Source organism: Artemia franciscana, chromosome 1 (assembly GCF_032884065.1).
Source record: "Artemia franciscana chromosome 1, ASM3288406v1, whole genome shotgun sequence".
Taxonomy (NCBI): Eukaryota; Metazoa; Arthropoda; class Branchiopoda; order Anostraca; family Artemiidae; genus Artemia; species Artemia franciscana.
In genome coordinates, this window is record NC_088863.1 from 15,132,623 (window position 1) to 15,160,264 (window position 27,642).

A 27,642-nucleotide genomic window follows, 5' to 3' on the forward strand; every position below is an offset into this window, starting at 1 on the left:
TCCCTGTGATTCTTTGTGCTCCTCTGTGACTCTCTGTGACTAACTTATTAAATTTTAAAAAATTTCATGTTTTTTTTCAAATGGACAAATGAAATAGAAGCTCTAAAACTGAAAAACCTAACGCTCCCTTTACAGAACATTTTAAATATGACATTTGAAATATAACATTTTAAATATATAGATTGGGACAAAGGGTAGTATACGATCATCCAAAGGATTGAAAGCTTTCCGAACTATTGATGCACTGGTAAAATACTTCTGAGTATCAATAGTTATTAGTATCATTTATTAGCATTGGAAAACACTAGTTAAATAGTGATTAATAAAATGATTTTTATGTAAAGTATTAAATATGAATAGATAGAAATACATTTTTTTGGTATAATGATGAGGCGGTTTCCCCTAGGGCAAAGGGCAGGAGGATAATTGGTAGTTTTGTTGAGTAATTGAGAGGTAAGGTTGTTTCTGAGAGTAGGAGCAGTGACCACGAAGGTGGATCTCCGAGGTTTGAAGTCAATGCTATTTTCCTATAGCAGTGAAATGCGTATTAACAACAGACACGAGCAGATTCTTTGATGAAAAAATTACTGTGGCTTCATTGAAAGCTTTGACATGAATAGGCCGAACAAATTTGCATTTTTATTCTTTAGAGCTTCATAAAAATTAATTAGTGGGGACACCTCTAATTTTTAAAGTAGCAATAAAATTACTTTTAGAAGACGTAGAGAATTGTAAAGTAGCCTCTCCATTTGCCACAAGATTTCAAAAATTTTGGCCGTGAATTGTTTTCTTTATTATCATCAGTTTCCTTTAAAATTTGCCATTTAAGATATTCTTCCTTTACTTTTAAAAAGGGTTGTACTAATCATATAGCCTTGATTTTTGTGTTGTTTTGTTGATCTTATACGACAAATAATCCAAAGATTGTTAAGTTTGTAGTTATAACAGATAATTTTTAGCAATAATTCTTAGTATTCAAGATTTCCTCCTTTCTCATTGGCTTAAGCACTCCTTGAGGGGTTTGCCAGAATATCATTAAGAATGTTGACATCCCCTTAGCATTAAGACCAGATTTAAAAAGAAGTTGAAAACATGTATAATTGGCAACAACACCTTGAGGCAATATCATTTTAACACCATACGAATTGGAATTTGTTAGGTTACAAAGCAGATAACAGTTTGGCTTTACAAGTAAAGAAACTCCGATTGTAGGCCTATAAAATGTATTAACATTATTTTTAAAAAGAATATTATTCTTAAAAACACATCATTTTAAGCATTATTGGCCTTTAAAAGTAAAGAAACACCGATTGTAGACCTATAAAATGTATGAACCTTATTTTTAAAAAAGAACATTATTCTTAAAAACACATTATTTTAAACATTATTGGCCTTTAAAAGTAAAGAAACACTGATTGTAGGCCTATAAAATGTATGAACATTATTTTTAAAAAGAACATTATTCTTAAAAACACATTATTTTAAACATTATTGACCTTTAAAAGTAAAGAAACATCGATTGTAGGCCTGTAAAATGTATGAATATTATTTTTAAAAAGAACGTTATTCTTTAAAACACATTATTTTAGACATTATTGGCTCTTAAAAGTAAAGAAACGCCGATTGTAGGCCTATAAAATATACGAACATTATTTTTTTAAATTTAAAGTTGTAGGATATTCGTCCATTTTAGTTCCACGGGATCTAAAAAATCCACGGGAACTATATGAGACCCATCATCTCATATAGTTCATGATTTATAAGCTCGTTCATAAATGACTGATTACCCCGGTTTGGAACCGGGGTAATCATATACTTTGCTTTACGGAGTAATGCATATACTTATTAAATTAATGTCATTTAAAGTGATATGTTCCTGAAGGTACATAATAAACATTAGGCACCCTTGCCCTGGGGTCATAAATACAGGTAAGGGATTAAGGAAACCCCTTAGGGGTATTTAATAAATTTTTGAAAATACTTATATTTATATACTATTCATCAAAAACAAGAGCTAAGAGCTCATATGGCACTTGTGACAAGTTCAAGAAGAGCCAAGAGCTCATATGATATGAGCTCTAGCAAAATTCTAAGAATCAATAGATTGCTTTAAAAGGAAAATCAGAGGCTTAATGCTGGTCTGGATTTAAAATAAGAGCTTTGAGATACAAGGTACTTCTAAATATCAGAATTCATTAAGATCCGATCGCCCACTCGTAAGTTAAAAATACCTCAATTTTTCAATTTTTTCCTCTCCCTTCAGCCCTCCAGAAGGTCGAATCGGGGAAAACAACTGTAGCAAGTCAATTAGTGCAGCTCCCTGACATGCCTACCAATTTTTATTGTCCTAGCACGTCCAAAAGCGCTAAACTCACCAAAGCACTGAACCACACCACCTAACTCCCACAAAGAAAACGGATCCAGTCCAGTTACGTCAATTACGTATCTACGCCGTTTATAAGCGTTTTCCAAGATTTCCAGTTTCACCCTCCAATTCCCCCCCAATGTCAAAAGATCTGGTCGAAATTTGAAAGAAGAGCTCTGAGACCTGAGTTTCTTCTAATTATAAAATTTTATTAAGGTCTGGTCACCCATTCTTAAGTTAAAAACACCTCAATTTTTCTAATTTTTCCAAATTACCAACTTCTAGCTCCCTCAAAGAGAACGGATCCGTACCAGTAATGCCGGCCCCCCCCCCCCCTAATGAAACTGAATCTGGTAGGGATTTAAAATGAGAGATCTGAGTTTCGAGGTCCTTCTAAATATGAAATTTCATAAAGGTACGATCACTCTTTCATAAGTTAAAATACCAAATTTTTTCTATTTTTTAGAATTAACCCTCCCTCCCCAACTCCTCCAAAGAGAACAGATCTGTCCCAGTTATGTCAATCCCGTTTCTAGGACTTGTACTTAGTTTTACCACCAAGTTTCATCCCGACCCCTGTACTCTAAGCATTTTCCAAGATTTTAGGTCCCCCCCCCAACTTCCTCTTCACCGGATCCGGTCGGGATTTAAAATAAGAGCTCTGAGACGTGATATCCTTCCAAATATCAAATTTCTGTAAGATCCAATCTCTCCTTCGTCACTCGAAAATACCTTATATTTTTAATTTTTCAGAATTAACCATCCTCCTCCCAACTCCCCCGAAGAGAGCAGATCCGTTCCAGTTATGTCAATCTCATATCTAGGACTTACGATTATTTTTACCACCAGGTTTCATCCCGATCCCTCCACTCTAAGCGTTTTCCATGATTTTAGGTTCCCCCTCCCATCTCTCCCCCAATGTCACCGGATCCGGTCGGAATTTAAAATAAGAGCTATGAGACAAGATATCCTCCCAAACATCAAATTTCATTGGGGTCTGATGACTCTTTCCTAAGTTAAAAATACCTCATTTTTTCTATTTTTTCAGAATTAACCCCCCCCCCAACTCCCCCAAAGAGAGAGGACCCGTTTTAGTTATGTCAATCGCGTATCTAGGACTTGTGCTTACTTTTCCCATCAGGTTTCATCCTGATCCCTCGACTCTAAGCGTTTTCCAAGATTTTAGGCTCCCCCCTCAATTCCCCCAATGTCACCGGATCCAGTTGGGATTTGAAATAAGAGCTCTGAGACGCAACATTTTTCCAAAAATCAAATTTCGTTAAGATCCCGTCACCCGTTCTTAAGTTAAAAATATTTCATTTTTCTATTAACCGAAATTTTTCTGAAATATTACCGGCCCCCGAAAAAATATTATTTTTCCAAATTAACCGGCCCCCACCCCCTCCAGATGGTCAGATCGGGAAAATGACTATTTCCAATTTAATCTGGTCCCCTCCCTGATACGCCTGCCAAATTTATCTGTCCTAGCTTACCTGGAAGTGCCTAAAGTAGCAACTAAATCCCAACGTAATTAGAGTTTATTTATCAACATGGTTTGGACTTCGACAGAATGCTGAAATTTCTCAAATAGAATTTACTTACTAATATTTATATGCTATTCACCAACACTAATAGTTAACCTATAATAGTCTACTATTCAAACAACCCTAATAGGTTAAGGTTAACAATACTATTATAATACATTATGACCCCTAAACAATCTCTATACTATTCGCATGTCAATGCTCTTCACATGTCAATGGAAAATCCACTTTCAATATTCACTTTCAGTGTCGGACCAAGTAATTTTCTCACATCCACTGTCTTCTGGCTCCAAAGTCCATTTCATTCCACGATTTGCTGCAGCCCGGACCAAGGCAGGCTCTCTAAGTGGCATGTTCCTAATCAATCGCGAGTCTAATATCTCCGGAAGTAAACAATCGCTCCAAAACTCCTGAAGCTTTGGTAATATGGACAAAAAATACTCTTTTGATCTCGGAATAGTTACAATTTCCACATCATGCTCATGGTGATATACCACCAAGTGACATTCTACTTGATTGGTGATTTCTAGCTGACCTTGAATTTGAGCATAGTATTTGTGATTTTTCTTTAACTCCAATTTTGAATTGTGTGACCATAGGAAAAAGTTCTTTACCAATCCTTTTTGGGATGCCACTTCCCTTATGGTCATTCCTCTGGGAATATTATGGACAGTCTTCACTTCAACTGGTGTGCCGTTTTCTAAGCGACCATCAAGAGAAGCTCCAAGAAACTGGATATTTGGATGAATGAGTAGTCCCATTTGATCTCCTTTTATTGCGGTTGGAGTATTTTTTGGTCCGTAATTTTGATCGCCTTTAGGCAAACTCTGATTCTCTTTCTTTTTGGCCAGATATCTCCCACCCATGGTTGCGTAATATCTTTTCTGATTTGTTTTTGTCCGTTTCCGAAGATTAGAAGTTTTCACCTTGTATTCTTTTGTTATTTTGCAAGGACTGTAGCCAAATGTTTTTTTCCATGTAGAAGATTGCCATTTCGGGCCCAAGGAGTAGGATAGGCTTGCTCCACTTATCCTAGCATGGTATGACCAACGTTTCGAGCGGCTTATTTGTTTTCCGCCGACGAATTTCACTGCAACAGACATATAATTCTCGGCAAGATTGGTTGTTGCATCGTTTCTTAATAAGTCCGCTTATTTACAAATATTTTCCACGCCAGCTTTTACATCCTCCAAAATAGTTTTCGGAAGGTTATTATAGCGGTTCTCCACAGTTTCTAAGACCCCATTCTTTTTGGCACAGCCAGAATCACACTGTTTATGATTACCAAACACATGCTCTGGGCCTCTTCGTAAGAGTTGTCTTAGATTTTCGGCAGACCCACCATCAGCCGAGTTCTTTTTTATTGCACCTCGTAGATTTTTGGTTAGCTTTAGAATTATGTCATTTGAAAGAAATTTGCTGTGCATCCCTTTTTTTGTCTTCACAACATTATGGAGGTATTTTGTATAGTTCTTGGTCACGTGATTGGCACATTCTTCTTTTTGGATATATGATCCATATGAAACACTTTGTCTTAGCTTATAAAAAACACTAGAACCGCCGTCTCCGATGTATTATAAATACTGAAGGTTATGCATGGCTTCACTTTGGCGAAAACCTTCAACAAGAATGTCGGTTTCCATGCTCTTTGAGGGACCATTGTAGTTCATAAAGCAAACATGATCTTTCACTTTCTGGTTTGCCTTCTTTGAGCTGAAGCAGAGGTAACAATATTTATTTCTTATTCCTACATATAATAATTTTTTCGTAAAGGCATCAATGATTACCCCAACACAACCTTTTGCAGTATAATCGTGTCCTTTGCTGCGTTTATTCCAGCCACCATCACAGATGACCTTAGTCCAGATAAAATCGTTGATAAACCTGTCCTCATGAATGGATAATTTCAGGGATTCACGACCATTTTCTTCTAAGACATCTGATAGTGCATCCATCCATGCGTTACCAACTAAGCGTTCTGAATTCATAAACGTTTTCGGATTCATATTTTTTTATTCCCAATACACTTAATAATTCGTTCAAAGATGCGTAGCCTCCTCCGGTCCCCATGATACCCCATACAGCTTTCACGTTCACGTTGCCTCGTAAATTGCTGATCTTCTCTTTTTTGTTACCTAATATCTGTTCACTGAAATTTGTTAGGTATTCTTTTACAGTAGTGAGGTGGGCTTCCGGCTCACCTTCTACTCGCTTTTTCCAGCCACAGTCTTGGCAGATAATGACGAGCTTTGTTTGGAGTCCAGTGTTTTTAATTTCTTTCACGCGAAGCTTTGATTTCCCGTCCTTGCAATTGAACTGATGTTTTATTGCTTCTATAAACTCACTAAGCAGATGACGCAAGTTGACTATACAATTTACATCTGGAATTCTAGACAAATCGATTCCAAAGTGTTCTCCTGGCGAACCAAAATCGCAAGAGCTACCAGATGCCGCATTTTTAATAACCGTAGAATCATCTATAATAGTTAAAGCCGGATTCGGAGTTTTGGAAAGCCAGGAACAATTTGGAGACATTGGAAATTTTTCTTGTTCTGGTAAACTTTCTTGTTCGGGCAAGTTTTTCTTCCTGAAAAAAACAAGATTTAAGAGCTCATATGGCACTTATGACGAGGTCGGAAGAGCCAAGAGCTCATATGGTATGAGCTCTAGCAAAATTCTAAGAATCAATGGATTGATTGAAAAGAAAATCAGATAATTAATGCCGGTCGGGATTTAAAATAAGAGCTCTAAGACACCAGGTCCTTCTAAATATCAAATTTCATTAAGATCTGATCACCCACTGGTAAGTTAAACATACCTCATTTTTTTTAATTTTTCCTCTCCCTTCAGCCCCCCAGATGGTCAAATCGGGGAAAACGACTTTATCAAGTCAGTTTTTGCAGGTCCCTGACATGCCTGCCAATCTTTATTGTCCTAGCACGTCCAGAAGCACCGAACTCGCCAAAGCACTAGACCCCCCTAACTCCCCCAAAGAGAGCGGATCCAGTCCGGTTACGTCAATCACGTATCTACGATATTTGATTATTCTACCCACCAAGTTTCATCCCGATCTCTTCACTCTAATCATTTTCCAAGATTTTCGGTTTCCCCCTCCAACTCCGCCTACTATCACCGGATCTGGTCGGGATTCGTAATAAGAGTGCTGAAGCACAAGATCCTTCTAAATATCAAGTTTCATTAAGATCTGATCACCGGTTCATAAATTACAAATACCTCATTTTTCTAATTTTTCAGAATTACCCTCCCCCCAACTCTCCCAAAGAGTGCGGATCTGGTCCAGTTATGTCAGTCACGTATCTTGGATGTGTGCTTCTTCCCACCAAATTTCATCGTGACCTTTCCACTCTAAGCGTTTTCCAAGATTTCCGGTCCCCCCCCCCACAACTCCTCCCAATGAAACTGGATTCAGCCAGATCTAAAATAAAAGATCTGAGTTGCAAGATCCTTCTAAATATGAGATTTCATTAAGATTCGATCACTCCTTCGTAACTTAAAAATACCTCATTTTTTCGAATTAACCGTCCAATGACCCAATGACCCAAATTCAATGACCCAAATTCATTGAACAAAGAAGGTAGTGAACTGATAATCGGCCAGGTTTATGATTCAATCACGCTCGAGTTTAATCCAAAGTTTGCAAAATTGAGTAGGCTCTTGTTAGTCTGAGATTTCAAATTGAAAATTTGGAGGAGAGAATCGGTCGAATAGAAAAAAAGCTTGATAATTATGATCAGGAGTCCATGCTTGATAGCCTTGTATTTCATGGGGTAAAGTAGTTACCTGGTGTAGACACTCATACGACAATATTTAACATTATAAATAGCAAAATGTCTGTGCTGGGCCCTTTACTTTATTCAGTTTATGTGAACAAGATGCGCGTTTATCTAAAGGATACATATATTGCTAACAGTATTTGCAAAATCCGCAGATAATTTAATAGTAAAAGCTCATATTACTCTCAAAAGATTAGAGATGTTTACAAGTTTAAGTTTGCTGTGTGTGAATGTAAAGAAAAATTCTTACTGAAACATTCTGTAGAGTGGGTGATTCTGTTGATGTAAGTAGTAAAGTTCTATTAGGTGAAAAGCCTATTTTACAAGTTAAATCACTGCGGTACCTCGGCTTCCATATTGATTCAAATCTATCGTGGAAGCATCATAGCGACATTATCTGCAACTCATTACCAAAGTTGCACGTGGAGTTGGCATCCTCAAAAAATTGAAGCATATTCTGCCAGAATGTACTCTTTGCACGATATATTTTGCTGTAATCTACCCATATATCATACGGATGTTTAGTTTGGAGAAGCAATTTTATGTTAATTACAAGCTAAATGGCTTTCTCATAGTTTTGATCGGACGATTTCGCTAAAAAAAAGGGGGGTGGGAAAGGAGGCCTAGTTAACTCCAAATGTTTGGTTACTTAAAAATACAACTAGATTTTTTTATTTTTTTATTTTTACAAACGTTTTTGTTAGTAATAAACATACGTACCTTACGAATTAGCTTATGTACGAACTTATATATGTGTGTATTTTTATTACGTATATGAGGGAGTTTGCCCCCTCGTCAATACCTCGTTCTTTACACTAAAGCTTGAATTTTGTCCCAAATCTTTCAGAATGACCCTTGAATCACAAAGGCCGTAGAATAACTAATTGAAGTTACTAAAAATACTTTAGCGTAAAGAGCAAGGTATTGTGGAAGAGACACACCCCCTTATTTAAGTAACATTTTATGCTCGTTTTAAGTTTTAATGTTGATCATTACTTCCAGTTGAAAAAAAAATATTTTCTCATTGTCTTTTTATAAATGATGCTAGAAAATCCTGCGACCCCTTCATGGAAATTCTCTTCCCTCATGAAAAATTCCTTCATGGAAAGATCCTCCCACGTAACCTCCCCCCTAACCCCAACACAAGGTGTTGGGGTCACCGGTGACCTTGGAGAAAAATGTGCGTTGGAGGGGGCCTCGGTGCCCTCCAGTTTTTCGGTCACTTAAAAAGGACACTAGAACTTTTAGTTTACGTTAGAATGAACCCTCTTGCGACATTCTAGGACAACTAGGTCGATACAATCACCCCCGAGGAAAAAAAACAAAGAAAAAACAAAAAATACGTACCCGTTATCTGTTTTCTGGCAAAAATAAAAAATTCCACCTTTTTTATGATAGTGGCTTGAAACTTCTACAGTAGGGTTCTCGGATACGCTGACTCTGATGGTGTGATTTTGTTAAGATTATGTGACTTTTAGAGGGTATTTCCGCCTATTTTCTAAAATAAGACACATTTTCTCAGGCTCGTAACTTTTGACCGGTAAGACTAAACTTGATGAAACTTATATATTTAAAATCAGCATTAAAATGCAATTCTTTTGATGTAACTATTTGTATCAAAACTTCGTTTTTTAGAGTTTTGGTTACTATTGAGCCCCTTCGCTCCTTACTACAGTTCGTTACCACGAACTGTTTGAAAATATAACTTGTACATGAATAAAAGTAATATAATCTACAATAACGTTGGAATAGAACTTACCAATGTCTCAGGTTTTCCCATCCTTTATTTGTTCTTATTTTTTTTCTGCCCATTGTGAAAATTCAAATGCTAAACTGTTATCTGACTTGTAACCAACCAAATTTCAATGGTCAGCTGTTACCAATTAGACACGTAAAAAAAAATTTAAATTCACTTTAAATCCGGTCGTAATATTCAACAGTATTTAAATATTCTGGTAAACCCTCAAGAGAGCAATTAAGCCAATGAGAAAGGAGAAAATCTCGTTGCGTATTTCAATGCTATAGGAAATAGAATTTGCTTCAAACCTCGGAGATCCACCTTAAAAGGTAACGATTGAGGATCTTGGTGTCAATGGATGGACTGAGTATTGCCGTTATGTATAATTAATTTTTTTAATTGATAATAAACCCCATTGATTGATTGAAACAAAAAGTACGAGGCAACGCTAAAGTTAGTAGGAAGTACTCATTTAGTCATTTGTGGAATTTTCTTAAATTAAAGGGGTTTAATTTGTTAAATTTATTGGAGTTGACTTTTCCTACGCAGATGAGGGATTGGAAATCTTTTCCGATTCCTTTGCCACGGTTTCCTGTTTGTATTAGATTAAATCATAAGTACGCTGTTGTCAGATAATTTACCCTGCGATGGATACTTCACTTGTAAAATAAATGAGGTGTCTTTAGGACAAAGGAAGACGAAAACAGAAATTATAAGAGTAAAAAACTATAATCTATGCAGACCTAAAAGAAATAAAAACAAAACACGGTGAAATTTATTCCTTCTGGAGTTTATTTTAAACTTTATTATTTAACTCAATCAAGCATTTATTTTATGTCATTTGTGATTTTTTCGCCTAGATTATGTAATTTGCTGTTATGCTTAATTTTTTTTTGTGTCCCCTTGTTGGTTTTACTTTTTATTTTGTAGCTAATCTTCTACATTAAAAGTATAAATTCAGACAAAGCTCTAATAATAAATTGAGCCATAGAATAACTAAAGGGAAGCCCTAGAGCGTTAAAATACTTCGGAGTATACCTCCGTCTGCATCTGAGCCTGAACTTTATCAAACAGTTCGTGGTAACGAACTGTAGCAAGGAGCGACCCGGCTCAATAGTAACCAAAACTCGTTTAGTCTTAACCATCAAAAGTTACGAGCCTGAGAAAATTTGCCTTATTTAGGAAAAGAGGGGGAAACACCCCCTAAAAGTCGTAGAATCTTAACGAAAATGACACCATCAGATTCAGTGTATCAGAGAACCCTACTGTAGAATTTTCAAGCTCCTATCTACAAAACTGTGGAGTTTTGTATTTTTTGCCAGAAGACAAATCACGGGTGCGTGTTTATTTGTTTGTTTGTTTTTTTTTTGTTTTTTTTTCCCCAGGGGTCATCGTATCGACCAAGTGGTCCTAGAATGTCGCAAGAGGGCTCATTCTAACGGAAACTAAAAGTTCTAGTGCCCTTTTTAAGTGACCAAAAAATTGGAGGGCATCTAGGCCCCCTCCAACGCTCATTTTTTTCCCAAAGTCAACAGATCAAAATTTTGAGATAGCCATTTTGTTCAACATAGTCGAAAACCATAATAACTATGTCTTTGGGGATGACTTACTCCCCCAAAATCCCTGGGGGAGGGGCTGCAAGCTACAAACTTTGACCAGTGTTTACATATAGTAATGGTTATTGGGAAGTGTACAGACGTTTGACGTTTTCAGGGGGTTTTATTTTGTTTGGGGGTCGGGCTGAGGAGAAGGGGCTATGTTGGAGGATCTTTCCTTGGAGGAATCTGTCATGGAGGAAGAAAAATTCAATGAAAAGGGCTCAGGATTCTCTAGCATTACTATAAGAAAACAATAAAAAATAAACATGAAAATGTTATTTCAAATGAAAAGATGAAGTAGCATTGAAACTGAAAACGAATAGAGATTATTACGCATATGAGGGGTTCTAAAAATACTTTAGCATAAAGAGCGAGGTATTTAGGAGGAGATAAATACCTTGCTCTTTATGCTAAAGTATTTTTAGTAATTTCAACTATTTATTCTACGGCCTTTCTGATTCAGGGGTCATTCTTAAAGAATTGGGACAAAACTTACGATTTAGTGTAAAGAGCGAGGTATTAACGAGGGTACAAACCCCCTCGTATACATGATAAAAATATAAGGTTATGAAAGTTTGTTACGTAAGTTAATTCTTAAGTCACGTATATTTTTTACTAATAAAAACGTTCGTTAAAAATTAAAAGTTTTAGTTGCCTTTTTAAGTAACCGAAAAATTGGAGGGCAACTAGGCCTCTTTCTCCATCCCTTATTTCTCAAAATCGTCTGATCAAAACTAAGAGAGAGCCATTTAGCCAAAAAGAGAATTAATATGCAAATTTCATTTTAATAATTTATGTGTGGAGAGCCAAAACCAAACATGTATTAATTCAAAAACGTTCAGAAATTAAATAAAAAAAACTAATTTTTTTAGCTGAAAGTAAGGAGTGCAGAAATGTAGGGGCCAAATGACCTTCCCCCAGCAATTAACATCTCCACTTCCCAACTTGTAATTGAAGTCACTGAATTGATCAATTTATTTAAATTTTGACTGCACACACTGTCCGAGAATAAGAGTGTAGATTGAAGAAAAAATTATTCCATTGCTATTATCTTTTATTATATGTTTTATTCTATCAACTATTATTTATTCTATCTATTATCATTATTTATTCTATCTTTCAGTAGTCAATTCTTTAAATCTGGATATATTAAAAAAAAAGAAATTCTCAATTGAATATCGGACTATAAAAGTTCAAAATCTTTCAGAGCTGCGTGGCATTTCAAGTTTGATTAAATAATAAAAAAACTAATTTTTCTAGCTGAAAGCAAGGAGCGACATTAAAACTTAAAACAAACAGAAATTACTCCGTATATGAAATGGGTTGTCCCCTCCGCAATCCCTCGCTTTTTACGATAAAGTTTGACTCTTTGTCACAATTCTACTTTTTAAAACAATTAAAAGCTTTAGCGTAAAGAGCGAGGGATTGAAGAGGGGACAACCCATTTCATATACGGAGTAATTTCTGTTCGTTTTAAGTTTTAATGTCGCTCCTTACTTTCAGCTAGAAAAATTAGTATTTTTATTATTTAATCAAACTTGAAATGCCACGCAGCTCTGAAAGATTCTGAACTTTTATAGTCCGATATTCAATTGAGAATTTCTTTTTTTTTTAATATATCCAGATTTAAAAAATTGACAACTGAAAGATAGAATAAATAATGGTAATAGATAGAATAAATAATAATTGATAGAATAAAACATATTAAAAGATAATAGCAATGGAATAATTTTTTCTTCAATCTACACTCTTATTCTCGGACAGTGTGTGCAGTCAAAATTTAAATAAATTGATCAATTCAGTGACTTCAATTACAAGTTGGGAAGTGGGGATGTTAATTGCTGGGGGAAGGTCATTTGGCCCCTACATTTCTGCACTCCTCCAAATTTAGAAAAATACCCTTCTGGAGGTATTTTCATTGAAAAATAACTTTTTTCGTAATTTTATTAAAATATTTGACCAAAACAAGACAATTGTCTATTTAACGCGTAGATTTAAAAAAATACATAATAGATATGGCATTAAATCGTATAGGCCTATTTAAAAAAAACCTTTCATTGTTTTTTAACAAATTATATTGTGGGATTTTTGCTGACGCAGATCAATTTGCATCTCTGTAATTTAATAGCTGAAAACATTAATAAATAGTAAGGGCTCAGGCGCGGATAGCCTGGCAAGTGGATTTTGAAATATTACACAGTTAGAGATAAGATACCTAAGATCATAATTGTGATGTGTAATAAAAAGGAAGCAACTAGTGATTTTAGGTAAACTAAAATCAATCCAGTTTATAAAAAAGGTCATAAGAGGGAATGCAGCAATTGCAGAACAATTAGCATGATTTCTGCTGGAAGTAAATTACATAGCATTCTGATAATTATGAGACTAAGAAATAATGTAAATAAGGTTTTTAGAAAACAACACTGCGGTTTTACGAAGAATAGAAGTTTCAATGATCAAATTTAATAATTAAATTACTAATTGAAAATGTTCTATAAAGTTGAACGTTCAACTTTATCATGGTTGCCGTGGTAGCTACAACCTAATAAAGAGCGAGCCACAGCCCATAGTAACTAAAAGTTAAAAAAACGTGTTTAGAAAAACAACTACCTAGTGAAAAACAATTTCCATTCGACACTAATTCAGAAATAGTAGCTATTACTTCGGTTTGTCCTAAAAGTAAAAGTTTATTGCAAAAAGAAATTTATGGTGGTTTCAGAAAAAGTCTGAAATCCTAAGAAAATGACGTAAGATCAAAATTAAAACTCCACCATTGCAATCAACATGGTAAGAAACCAATACATTACAGCCCCCTCTTTGAACAGCAAAAAAAATCACTTTTTTGCATGGGTAGCATGGATCTGTCTCCATTTTTTTTGTCTTTTTTTTTAGCAGGGCTAGGGGGTGACCAGAGCACCATGACCAGAGATGTGTAATAGCTAATTCTAACGAAAAAATTAATAGTGCATCTTTAAGTGACCAAAAAGATTGGAGGGCAACTAGCGCTGCCTCTCTAAAGCCCCCTCCCCCTCTCCCAAAGTCATCCAATCACAACTTTGAAATATCCATTTTGTTCAACATAGTTCAAAGATCAAATATCTTTGGTTTGTAGGTTAACAACCATAAGCCGAGAAGACATACAATATCTTTGATTTATTATCGCATAAAAATCATAGTTATGATGCTGCTTGAGCTAAAATTAAATGCTAAGATTGGCTAAAAAATAACACAAACAAATTATTGCTTATATCGTCCGTTATTTTACAAAATTCGAACTTTAGCGTAAAGAGCGAGGTATTGACGAGGGGAGGGGTGAACTTCCTCATATATATAACATGAGGGGGTTCGCCCCCTCGTCCAATACCTCGCTCTTTACACTAAAGTTCAAATTTTGTTCCAATTCTTTAAGAATGAACCCTGAATCACAACGGCTGTTTAATTAGAATAAATATCTATTTTGAAACTACTAAAAATACTTTAGCGTATACAGCGAGGCATTGACAAGGAGATGAATCCAATCCCTCAAATACGTAATAATTTCTGTTCGCTTTTTAAACTTACTCCTTACTTTCAATTGAAAAAAACTTGTTTTTTAATTTAATTTCAGATTGTTTTTTGAATAATGCTGGAATATCCAAAGCCTCCTTCAAGTAAATTATCTTCCCCCATGGAAATTTCCTCCCACGTAACACAATCTCCCCAAACACCCCCTCCCCACACACCAAAAAAATTCTCCCTGAAAACGTCTGTATACTTACTAATAACCAATACTCCATGTGAACACTGGGCGAAAATCGAAGCTTGCAGCCCTCTCCCCGAAGACCGTGGGGATTAAGTCGTCCTCAAAGACATAATTATTAAATATTTCGACTATGCTGAACAAAATGGTTGTCTCAAAATTTCGATTCGTTGAATTCGGGATAAAATTTGAGCGTGGAAGGGGGCCTAGTTGCCGTCCGATTTTTTTGGTGCCTTAAAAAGGGAACTAGAACTTTTAATTTCCGTTCGAATGAGCCCCCTCGAAAAATTCTAGGACCAATGGGTCGATACGATCATCCCTGTGAAAAAACAACAACAAATAAACACGCATCCGTGATCTTTCTTCTGGCAAAAAATACAAAATTCCACATTTCTGCAGATGGGAGATTGAAATCTCAATAACCATACAATAATATTCTCTGATACGCTAAATCTGATGGTATACTTTTAATTAAGATTCCATGACTTCTAGGGTTTTCCCTTATTTTCGTAATAAGCCAAATTTTCTCATGTTTGTAACTTTTGATGGGTAAGACTAAACTTGATAAAACATATATATTTAAAATCAGCATAAAAATCCAATTCTTTTGATGTATCTATTGGTATCAAAATTCCGTTTTTACAGTTTCGGTTGCTATAGAGCCGGGTCGCTCCTTACTTACAGTTCGTTACCACGATCCGTTTGATTGAAAATGTTGATAAGCACACAAACAGTAACGGAGGGAAATGCTTTAAGTAACAAAGAAGGTGGAAATATTATTAACATATTAATAGCAATGAAAATATAAATTACATATAAGTATACACAACAAAGGGGGAAAGGGGGAACAGGATACTTTAACAAGTGTTTGGCAATGCAGGAGATAAAGTTTTTTTTTTCATATTTTGAAGTACAGAGACGAATGGACTATATAACAGGCAAAGACTGATAAATTGCACAGGAAGGGTGGAATCTGAATGGCGAGTGTCTTTTGGGGGAAATGTTGCTCATCCGAGGGTTTAGTACTTGCATGTTCTAGAACGTAATTCTCCAACTTACATTACCCTCTTTCGGGGAAGTATCTTGATGAAATTTGTCTTAAAGAACAAAGTTATGGAGGATTAGGGAATAAAGCAGAAAAGTAAACTAGATGTAGATTATGCAGATTATTTGAGTGTCCTAGATAAAATATCAGAAAAATGAGTGATTTTTTGAGCTTCTGAGAGCTCAAGCTGAAAGAATAGGTCTAAAAATTAAAGTTAGACAGATAAATCACTTAGACTAGAAATGAATGAAGTCAACAAAGTTATGCTAGGTAACAAGAAAATCAATCAAGGGGATAGCATTACCTACATGGGTAGCATTATTAGAAAAGATGATGCAGTGAAGATGCAAAAAGTATAGTAGCCAAACAAGGTATTTTCTTGGAGTTGAAAAAATTTTTTTGGAAGAATAGGAAGACAAATTTTCAAACCAAGAGTAGAACATTTGAAGCCATAATGATAGAAGTTAAGTATGACTCTTAAGCATCTTCGCTTTTTTAGCCTTAGGAAGACACTCAGGGGTGTATTTAGGGTTTTCAGAGCCCCTCCTTTTTGCACCCCTCCTACTATCATTACAACAATTTAAGTAGATCATAGCATTGACAAAAACCTTAGTTTTTCATCCCTTCAGAGACTCTGTTCGGCAACAGCCCATACCCCCTAGCTATGCTACTGGATGTGCCAGATGTCTTCCAGAGGGATTTTCCAAGGATATAATTTTAGGTATGGTACTCGTTCAATTGAACATGTATTAAAAATTTAGGCGTGCGAAAAATATGTCAATTTCCCTTTCCAGGACTGTAATGAAAGAAGGACTGAGTGTAAGTAGCTGTATAGGCCTCAGATGGGGCTTGGTGCTGGACTGAGTTGTTACTAAGTAGTAACTTACATCCAAAACATTTTATTTTAGGATTTCTATTTCTTCTACAAAACTGGAGTTACGGAGGGACTAAAATATAAAATTTGAAGAGGACATCTTTAACTAAGCGTTAATAAAGGGCGGCAAAGAGGCAACTCACCCTTGCTGTTGTAAATCTTATTTAAGTTTTCGATTAAGATCATATTCATTTTCTTGCATGCAGAAACGGGCAGATGTAGGCCAAAGGGAGATCAGTGGCGTAGATTCAAGAAGATTAGAAGTCAAATAATTTTTTTTTTTATTTCAACAGGGTGCAATTTTGTTTTCAGAATTTTTGAACGGAAATACCCAAACACCCATATTCAATGAAAGTACAGTGGACGGCAAGTGTTCGTACTCTAGGTCTGGAGGAACGGGGCACTAAAATATGTTGGGGGAAGTGCCCCCTATTGACCCTACCCAGAGAAATATATTGTTCAAAAAGAGGTATGTGGTAGGTTGACGTTATTTCGAAACCCTACTTGAACATTCTGTTTCTAGTGGCAGGTCTTCGGGGAGTTATGAGTTTCACTCTTTAAATAAAAGAAAAAAATTCAGTCCTTAATATCCCAATAAAAAAAATATTAAGAGTAGCAAGAAATTAAAACAAAGAATTTTTTTTACATACAATTTAATTCAGATTCACCACAAATATGAGAGGGGCTTCCTGCTCCTCAATATTACTCTATAAGCTAAATTTCAACTTGAAACTCACTGAAAGAAAAGAAGTCAGAGGATGTGCTATTGCATTGACTATAGTAAAGACCATATGGCTCCCATAATTTACTGTTTTGTTCCCGAGGCCCTTGCCATGGAAGGGGTGCTCGTATAGACTTCAGAGGGGGCTCAGTCAATTGGAAATTGGAAGTTCTAGTGTTTTTTTTTAGAGTCAGGTGATTTTTGATTAGAGCTCAAGTGATTGAAGGGCAGCTGGTCCCCCACGCCCTTTTCTCTCCAAATACATCTATATAAAAATTTTGAGATAGCCATTATGTTAAAAATAGTTCAAGGATCATGCAACAAAACTCTGGTGTCGACAAGCCCTCTGGGGCCATGGGGTAGATGTTGTTATTCCCTGGGGGCCTATGTGGTTCTTATGGAAGAGATGCTCGTGGATACTTAAAGGAGGGCTAATTTGATTGGAAATGTAAAGCTCTTGTTCAATTTTAGGAGTCAAACAAGATCAGAGGGGAACTTGCCCCTCACGCCCTTTTCTCCCAAACCCATCTGATAGAAATTTTGAGATAGCCATTTCGTTAAAAATAGTTCAAACATTAGATAACAAAAACTCTGGGATCAACACAAGCCCCCAGGGCCCACGGGCAAGTGTTTTAAGTTAAGCCGCGCGAGCATATAAGGTTGTTGTGTAATGATTGATCGTATAAACTTCAGAGGCGGCTCATTTGATTGGGAATTGAAAGCTCTAGTTGTCTTTTATGCGTAAAAAGAGATCATATGGTATCTATTCACCCCCCACTCCACACACGCACACCTTTGTTTCTCCAAATGCATCTGATCAAAATTTGAGATCGCCAGTTTGTTTGGTAATAGTCCAATGATCAAACAAGATATTATATTGTTTGAAGGTAATAGTCCAACAAGCAGATACCAAAAGCTTCGGGGTCAACATTACACCCCCCCCGGAAAACCTAGGAGAATGGTTACACTTTATGTCCCAGGAGTACATTAGGTTTTTTTTTGGAAGAAACAGTCGTATTAACTTCTAAGGGGACTTAAATGATTGGAAATTGGAAGTTCTAGTTCCCTTTATAAGAGTTAAAAGTGATTCAATCGCAAATAGCCTCCCCCCACCTACCCTAAGACCAAAAAGCTCCGTTATTTTTTATCTTTCACAAGAGGCACTTGATATGGAAGGGATGGTCTTATAAACTACGGAGGGGGCTCTTTCGATCGGAAATCTGAATTGTCGTTTTTAGGAGTCGGAAGTGATAGGAGGGAAAATTGCCCCCACCCTTTTTTCCCTAGAAATATCTGATGAAAATTTTAAAAATCGTTAAAAGATCAGATAACAAAAACTCCGGGATCGACACAAACCCCGAGGCCTCACGGGCAGGGGTTGTAAGTTATGCCCAAGGGGCGTATATGGTTCTTATAGAATGGTTGCTCGTATAACTTCAAAAGGGGTTCATTTGATTTGAAATTGAAAATTGTAGTTAACTTTTTAAGAGTCAAAAGAGATTGGAGGTAAACTAGCCCTTCCCTTCCACGCCCTTTTTTCACAAATACATCCGATAAACTATTGAAAATAGTTTAATCATAAGATAACAAAACTTCGGGGTCGACACAACCCCCAGAGCCCAGTGGTAAGTGTATTAAGTTATGCCCCGGGGCATCACTATAATCACTACAAACAAGAGTTTGGGTTTTGCCTCCTTCTCTCATAGTAAAAGTCTGAAACCATTTGCGTCATTGGCACTTTACTGAAAACGAATTATATTACAAACATATTCTGTTTTACTTATTACAGCATTGAAAATAAACATAAAAATTAGAGTAAAATTAAATTTTGAACTGATGAGCTTTCAGAAATCAATAAAATTATATATCAAATATTAAGTTTAATTGTGTTACTTCTTTCCGAAAATATTCAAGACAAATACGGCTTCACTACAAACAAGAGTTGGATGCTGCCCCCTTCCCTAACTGTAAAAGTCTAAAGCCTACTTTGTTATTGGTACTTCACTGAACACGAATCATTTTACAAATATTTTCTTTCGCACTTATTACAATATTGAAGATAAACATAAAAATTACAATAAAATTAAATTTTGAACTGATGAGCTTTCGGAAATTAATATAATGATATTAAGTTTAACTTCACTACAAATGAGAGTTGGATGCTGCCCCCTTCCCTAACTGTAAAAGTCTAAAGACTACTGTGTTATTGATGCTTCACTGAACACGAGTTGTATTAAAAATATTTTCTTTTGTACTTATGAGAACATTCAAAATTAAAATAAAATTACAGTGAAAATAAAATCTTATACTGATGATTTTTCAACCATTAATAGCGTTATATATCAAACATTCAGTTTGATTTTATATGTACTTTCCACGACTACTCAAGACACATATTGTTTTCAGTAATCCGCCATTGACACAGATGGTCTTAAAATTTTATTGTGAGCGAAAGAGGCAAAACCCAAACTCTTGTTTGTAATGATTTTGTTCATTCAAGCTTGATTTTCATATTCAATTTAAGCTTACACGTTTTAGGATGTATTTACTCTTTTCTATTATTACCTATTGTATGTTTGTTTGCTATGACTGTTCATTAAAATTTCTGTTCGTTTTAGGTTTCACTTATAGTTCAATAGCATATTTTTGTTTGTTTAAAGTTTGATTTGCGCATTCATTTTAAACTTTACTCGTTCTCAGATTTGTTTATTTATTTTTAATAGTACCTCTTGTTTGTTTTTTTGCTACGATTGTTAGTTTAATTTCTGTTCATTTTGGCTTTCATTTACTCTTTAATAGTAATTTTTGGTCTTTTTTAGTTTGAGTTATTGTCTATTTCTTCTGATCTTAAGTTTAATATTACCTTTACTTTTCTTTAAAAACGTCTTTTTCCGATAGTTTTTTTCTAAGTAATTGCAAAAAAAATGCCAGTTAATAGGCCACGCAATCACAAGCGTTTGTCTACCGTGACATCTTTCAGAAAATTTGATTTTAGAATTTTGCCATGTCTCGTAATACTAGAAATCTTGTATATCAAATCAAAAATACTCAAATGAGAAAATTCATTCTAGAAGTATTGACATAAAAATATGTACATTTGTGGCATCTGATATGTTCTGAATTCTATTATTTCTTTTTTGAGTCTGTTGACACGTGCGAGTCCATGACAGAAGTTTCTTTCTGGTTTTTCTTTTTCCTTTATGTTCTTCTTTTTCTGTCTTCAAATTCTCCTTAATGCATTTTCAACGTTGTTGGTGTGAAATTCTGTATTTAAAAGAAACAGGCAGCAAAATGAATAATCCACACAAGAAGGATACCTTGACCATGGGGTGGGGAATAATTAAAGAGCATAAATTACAAAAGTGAAATGAGAGAGAAAGAGAGAGAGAGAGAGAGAGAGAGAGAGAAAAAAAATAGCTCCTTACTGCATTCCAGATGCGAAAACCAATTTTAAAATTAACTTGCCTTACAAAAAACCCTTTATATCTATAACTCGTATTTTTAATAGAATATATCTCCAATCCGCCTCTTAAAATATGCATAGTTAATATAATTTTGGTTTCAGCACATAAAATATACCAAGCTTTAACCCATCGTAATTAAAATAACATTTTGGCATGGTTGTGGTGGCCCGATAGGCGTAAAGACTATTCTTTTGGAGGGTATCCTTTGGATGAGTATGTAAAGAAGGTCGAAGAAAAATTTTATAGTTGCGATTATTTAAACATGCACAATGCATACGTTAAAGTGACAGATTTATTTCATAAAAGAACATGATACTTGTAAGGCCTCTCATAACAATGCTCTGACGCTCTCCCAAAAGTAGATATTGTCAATAAGAAAAAGCTAATTCCGAGCAGCCATTCACACCAGCCATCCGATTAATTTACTGTTTGTCTGTGTTCTGCTTTTTTTTTACAGTCACACTCTTGAATTTTCTCAGTAAAAACGTTCTGTTTCTTAGCAACAACATTCTCCCTGTATTATATTAAAAAAGGGGGACAGCGGTTCTTTTGAGAATTTTCAAAGAATGCTGTGTATATATGCGGTCATTTTAAATTTTAGTTTTACATTTTCTAGTTGTAAAGGTTGTTTTGCAAAATTAAAAAAAAAAAGATTTTTTTTTAGTTAGGCCTCATTATTAGTGTGAGAAGACGGTTGTGGCTACTCCTAGTTGCCACAAAGAATCTGATGGGATTACTTAGATTACTCGTTTGGGATACTAATATCACATTTGGTGCGACCCGATCACATCTGATCTAAAACGTTTTAAGATGTCGTTTGGAAACAATATGCATAAACCGGTAAAGCTAAAAAAAAAAAAAAAAAAAAGCAAAGTGCATGTGTCCAGTGCCTCTACAGGATCAAAGGCCGCAATTGGAGCAGGGTTCAATTACCCTTCCTCCAATTTTTGAAGAATAGCTTGGTTTACTGTTTCCATTAAGCTAACTTCAAGAAAATTGTCTCTTTGATAAAAGTTGCCACCAGCCTTGATTTTCACGACTTGGCAACACTGCAAGGAAGTGTAGTTCTAGAAGTTTTTTCTTTATAGTAAAAGTCAGGACAATGAAAAAGTTAGAACTTTCAATCTTTCTTTCTATATTTTGAAAAAATTCGTGTTTGTATAGTCGTCGAAAATGACTTTTATGGTTTTTTTAAGCCTTTCAGCAAAAATGAAAAAAAAAACTAGATTGTCCCCACCCCTGGATTTTGAAGATACACTTTTGCCTTCCCCCTCCCACCTACTTTCTGAGAATTCAAGCCCCTGTGCAACACCAGAGCTAAAGTGGATTCACCGAGCAAGGCTGTTTAATTTTCTAGTGGTTCTGTATTTACTTACATGACGTTTTCCTCGAATTGTAACAAGACATAGGTTCGTCATATCTTCCTTAAATTTATAATTTAAGGATTTTGCAAAAAAAATCGTTTTGTATAGTCATGGAAAAATGACTTTTATGGCCTTTTTATAGCCTATTAGAACAAATGAAAAAAACAAGACTGTCCCCACCCCCTGGATTTTGAAAAATACACTTTTGTAACCCTCCCCCCTCATCTAATTTCTATGAATTCAAGCCACTGTGCAAAACCACTTCTACATTGGCTCACCGAGCAAACCCGTTTAATTTTCTAGTGGTTATGTATTTACTTACATGACGTTTTCCTCTAATTGTAACAAGACATAGATGCTCATATCTTCCTTAAATTTAAAGATTTTGAAAAAAATCGTTTTGTATAGTCATGGAAAAATGACTTTTATGGCTTTTTTTTAGCCTATTAGAACAAATGAAAAAAAAACAAGATTGTCCCCACCCCTGGATTTTCAAAAATACACTTTTGTCACCCTCCCCCCTCATCATATTTCTATGAATTCAAGCCACTGTGCAAAACCAAAGTTAAAGTGGATCACCAAGCAAGGCCATTTGATTTCCTAGTGGTTCTATATTTACTTACATGACATTTCCTCTAATTGTAACAAGACATTGGTCCATCATATCTTCTTTAAATTTATAATTTGAAGATATGGATTTGCTATACTTACACACTGAGAAAGTATACTCCATTTATAAACGCATTAATTTATAATAAACAAGAGACAGGACGTGCTTCTAGGAGCTCCATTCTTTTATATTAAATAAAAAAAAGATTTCTTTTTTCAGCAAAAAGTAAGGAGCAATATTGAGACTTAAGACAGACATAAATTATAACGCATATGAGGGGGATTATCCCCTCCTCAATACCTCACTTTTCAAGCTAGAGTCTTACTTATTTAAAATAAAAATCTTATTGTTCTTATTAACCGACCTTTGTTTTCCGGGAATTGTTCTTGAAGAACTGGGACAATAATTCAAAATTTAGCGTACAGAATGAGGTATTGAGGAGGAACAATCCCCTTAAATATTTAATACTTTTTGTTTGTTTTAAGTTTTAATGCGGCCCCTTACTTTCAGTTGAAAATACTTGTTTTTTATTTAATTTCTGATTGTTACTTAAATATTGCCGGGAAATCTGGCTCCCCCTCCGCAGAAACTTTCTCTAGCCAATTCATATCTGGTGAAAATTCACCCCTGACAACTACCATTAACATTTCAATGTGTAAAATTGAGTCGACAAAGAAAAAGTAAGACAGATAAAACAATTTGATATAGGAATTCTGAAAAATTCTTCCGCTGCAAAATATCCCCTGAAAAGTTCACCTGTAGAAACTTCACTCTCCATGGAAAATTCTCCTCGTGTAAAACCCCAAGTAAAATTTCACCCTCCTTCCACCTGAGAATTGCATGCATACTTCCCTATAACAAATACTACACGGAAATAATGGGCAAATTCCAGAAATTAAAGACCCTCCCCAAGGGGCTTTGTGGGGTCATATTTATCTCTAAAGGAATAAGTATTGGACTTTTCAACTCTTTTGAACAAAATGGCTCTCTCAAAATTTTGATTGAACTGCTTTGGCGAAAAAACTGGAGCGGGAGGGGGACTAGCTGCCCTAGAGTCCTTTTATTCACTTAAATAGGGCATTAGAACTCTAAATTTTCATTCGAATGAGCCTTCTCCTGATATTTTAAGACCATTAGTTAAATACGATCATCCCTGGAGAAAACAAATAAAGAAAAAAATAACAAATAAACACGCATTCGTGATCTCTTTTGGCACAAAATTCAAACTTCCATATTTTTCAAGATGGGAGCTTGAGTAGGGTTCTCTGATACACTGAATATGATGGTGTGATTTTCATTAAGATGCATTGACTCTTAAGGGATGTTTTCCCCTTTTCCTCAAAAATCAGTCAAATTTGCTCAGGCTTGTAGCCTTCAATGGTAAAACTAAACTTAAAAAATCATATATATTTTGAATCAGCATAATAAGCCGATTCTTTCGATATATCTATAGATATCGAAATTCAGCTTTTTTTAAGAGTTCGATGGCTATAGAGCCGCGTCGCTCCTTACTTACAGTTCATTATTACGAACTGTTTAATCTTGAAAACGGGTTCCAATGATGTCTGAAGCTCTCAACATAGGAGTAGAACCAATGGTTTTCACCTGATAATCAAAACTGATTGATTCAGCCATTGATTCCATAGTTCTTGTTAGATATGTTTTAGCTGCTCACTTATTCCAATAATTTTTCTGTATTATCTGATAAGTATTCAGGTATTAAATCTATGGTTCTGACCAGTTTTGTGTCCAGGATTTTTTTCGTGGGGAGTGGAGGGGTGAGTACTTTTTCGGGGGGAGGGGCTACAAAAAAACTTTAAAAACTGTGTCAAAAAAATGTTATATGCCTTTTTGTTACGCTTTTCCGAGTTGGAAAAGCCTGTTGTCCAAACAAATTGACAATAGTCTTTGTTCTGACCAACTCAACTTCAGCACTTAAAAAAAATTGGGACTTTTTAAATAAAACGGAAACTTATCTTATCCATGGACTTATAAATGGGTGTCTTTATATTTATCTGAATTCATTTTTCTGTCTGCTTTTAGGGCCGCATTTATTTACTTTAGATATAGAGATGGATCAGTGTTTTTAACAGCCCATCGGCCGTATACATAAAAAATGAATACAAAACATGGCAAACGTTAATACAGAAGAGAAAATTAAAACGTAGCTATAACGTGAAAAATTCCTAATTTAGAAACAAAAAAAAGCTAAAGGATACGGCATTAGACTTTACAGTCCATACCGGCGGTGCTGATCTCCGTTTCTTCGCCCTTCAGCCAGGAAGTGCAATGGGGGGTCGGGGGCCAGCCATCCTGTGCTTTCGCACACCCTTCCGGTTTACCTTCCCCAGATTTCTCCAGGTGCCCGTTTAGAGCTGGGTCGACTCTGGCTAAGCTTACAGAGTCACTCCACTGACCCCCGTCCCAAACTGAAGAATTGGGTACACCGGGATTCGAACCCGCGTCCTCTCAGACAAGGGATCCCGAATCCAACGCACCAACCCACTCGGCCGGAATAGCTTAGTAGCCACTTCCTCATAGTAACTTAATCAAAGTAACTTAATCGCCACTTCCTCATGGCACAAGCCTTCTATTGTTATGATTAGTTAGAAATGAATCCATTGATATATCAGGGTACAACATTGTCCATAAGAAAAGAATTACTATTCACTCCCAATATTAGAATTTTTTTCAATTACAGTCTCACTCTTGGAGGCACTACCTTGACAGTAAAAATTTTTAGTCTCTTAGGAACGATTTGACTGCTATTATTATTATCTGGAAATGAAGGAAGAAAAGTATACTTTCAAGTATCCTCAAAAGAATGCTACAGATCTCTTAAAAGGACATAGTCTATAAGAAGAACGGTTCCCAAGAGCCATACACGCCAAGTATTAGGTGAATTCGTATCTTTCAACAGTGATTAATTTTTCATGAAAGTGTAAAGCACTACAAGTTTCAAGGGAAGAATGGTGGTAAGATCATTACAAGACGTCTTGTAATGAAATGCGGAACACTTTATCCTTGGTTTAATATTTACAAACCAAAAAGACGCAGTTCTTAGACATTTTCTTTCACACATCACTTGGCAAATAGATATGGAGATTTATCATGTTACAGTTCTAGGGCTTCAAGATCTTTTTCGTAATCAATTAAAAACAAAGTGTTTCTTACAGAAGTAAAGAGAAAAGTTAAAATTTAAAACTACCAAAAATTATTATTTCGTAAATTATGCAAGATGTATCTACAAAACTAGCTTATATAAACTGACTTGTAATATTTCCTTATATCTGCGGAATTCTAAAAATTATCGTATTACTGAAAACACAAGGCTACCTTAATATAAAGATGTTCACTTAGGAGCAGAAAAGTTCATAAGTAGCTTTCAGAAAATTTAAGACTAATCTATAAAGCTTTCAGTAGTCCTTCACCGGACATAACATCGATAATTTTTAGTGTAGAAAAAAAGTCTTTAGTAAAATGCTATTTTTAAGGATTGAACAATCGTGAGAAATATCAAAAGTCAGTAACAGCTTTCATAGTATTAGCAAGAATCTCAGCTAAATAACGCTATATCTTACAGCAAAAAAGGAGAAAAAAAACTAAGCATGATTAATGACGCTTGTACAAAACGAAATAAAAGTATGGCTGAAGCATTTTATTGGCTCAAACTTGTTCGTGTGTCGAGTATTGGCTTTGGGGGGATTAAGAGGAGGCAACAACGTGGTGCGTTTTTACTAGTTTTTACTAATTTTTTAACAAAGGACCGACTGTGTTTAAGCCCAGTATGACTTTTGTCACCCGTTTCTCAAGAGCCTCGAGATCGTCACTTAAGTGATCAATATTGCACACCTGTGGTCCCCAAACAGGGCATGCATATTCTAGAAAGGGACGTATATAGTACACTGGAGTGTAGTCAGTGATCGCAAAGCGCAGTTGCCTTTTAACGCAGTTGCTAAAATAACAGTTAATACTGAAAGCTACACCAAGAATAATTGCAGTTGAAGTGGTAGGGAACCAGGGTCCGTGAAAGCTACGTCCCTTTTAAGCGGATTAAGATGCATCACTTTTGTTTTATTGACGTTCATTTGAAGTCCTTTATTTCTGAACTGATCATTGAAACCGTCTTTCAGTTCACCTTGGAACTGGAGTATTCCTTGGAATTTATCCACGGGAAATTTGAGCAAGGCAGACATATCATCGACGTGTTTAAAACGTGCATCCAAATCAACTAGAACGCAGGTGATCACAGCCAAGAACAGTAAAGCAGCCAGCTTTGTACCTTGGGGAGCACCACACGTTATTTCAGCCCATTCAGAGTTGAGATCTCCGGAATAAAGCGCAAATACACACTGGTGTGGAATTCGACTATCAACAGCAGAGTCTGTTTCCTAACACAGTATGATTTAAGCTAGTTTTAGAGATATTTCATGAATAACTTACGAATCAAACATTCTTGTTTGTTTTTAGTTTCAAATTCACTCTTTGCTTCGGGATAAATAGATTTATTCTTGTGTTTAATTTTCAGTACCTTTTAGTTTTTTTTTTTCAAATGAGTGCTTGTTTAAAATAGGGCAACGGAAAAGAAGCTTTACTTTCTACATTCCTTAAACTTTCTCATGAGAAGTATGCAACTTTCATACATGGATTAAAAAGCCTGGGAAGTTTATTATCACCACCATCTCTTACACATTGCAGATAAAAATACAAATAAAGAAACTGATTTTCTTTTTCTCTTGGTGGGTTTTGTGAAAACTCCTTTTTGAGCTTACTATAGAAGCTGAGA

At 35.5% G+C, this 27,642-nt stretch overlaps 1 long non-coding RNA gene across 1 annotated transcript in view; it reads right to left on the reverse strand.

Annotated features, from left to right (window-relative positions):
* The window catches only part of LOC136026183 (uncharacterized), a 29,404-nt gene that overhangs the window by 1,343 nt on the left and 419 nt on the right, over positions 1-27,642 (reverse strand). The gene's annotated exons all lie outside the window — the stretch shown is intronic.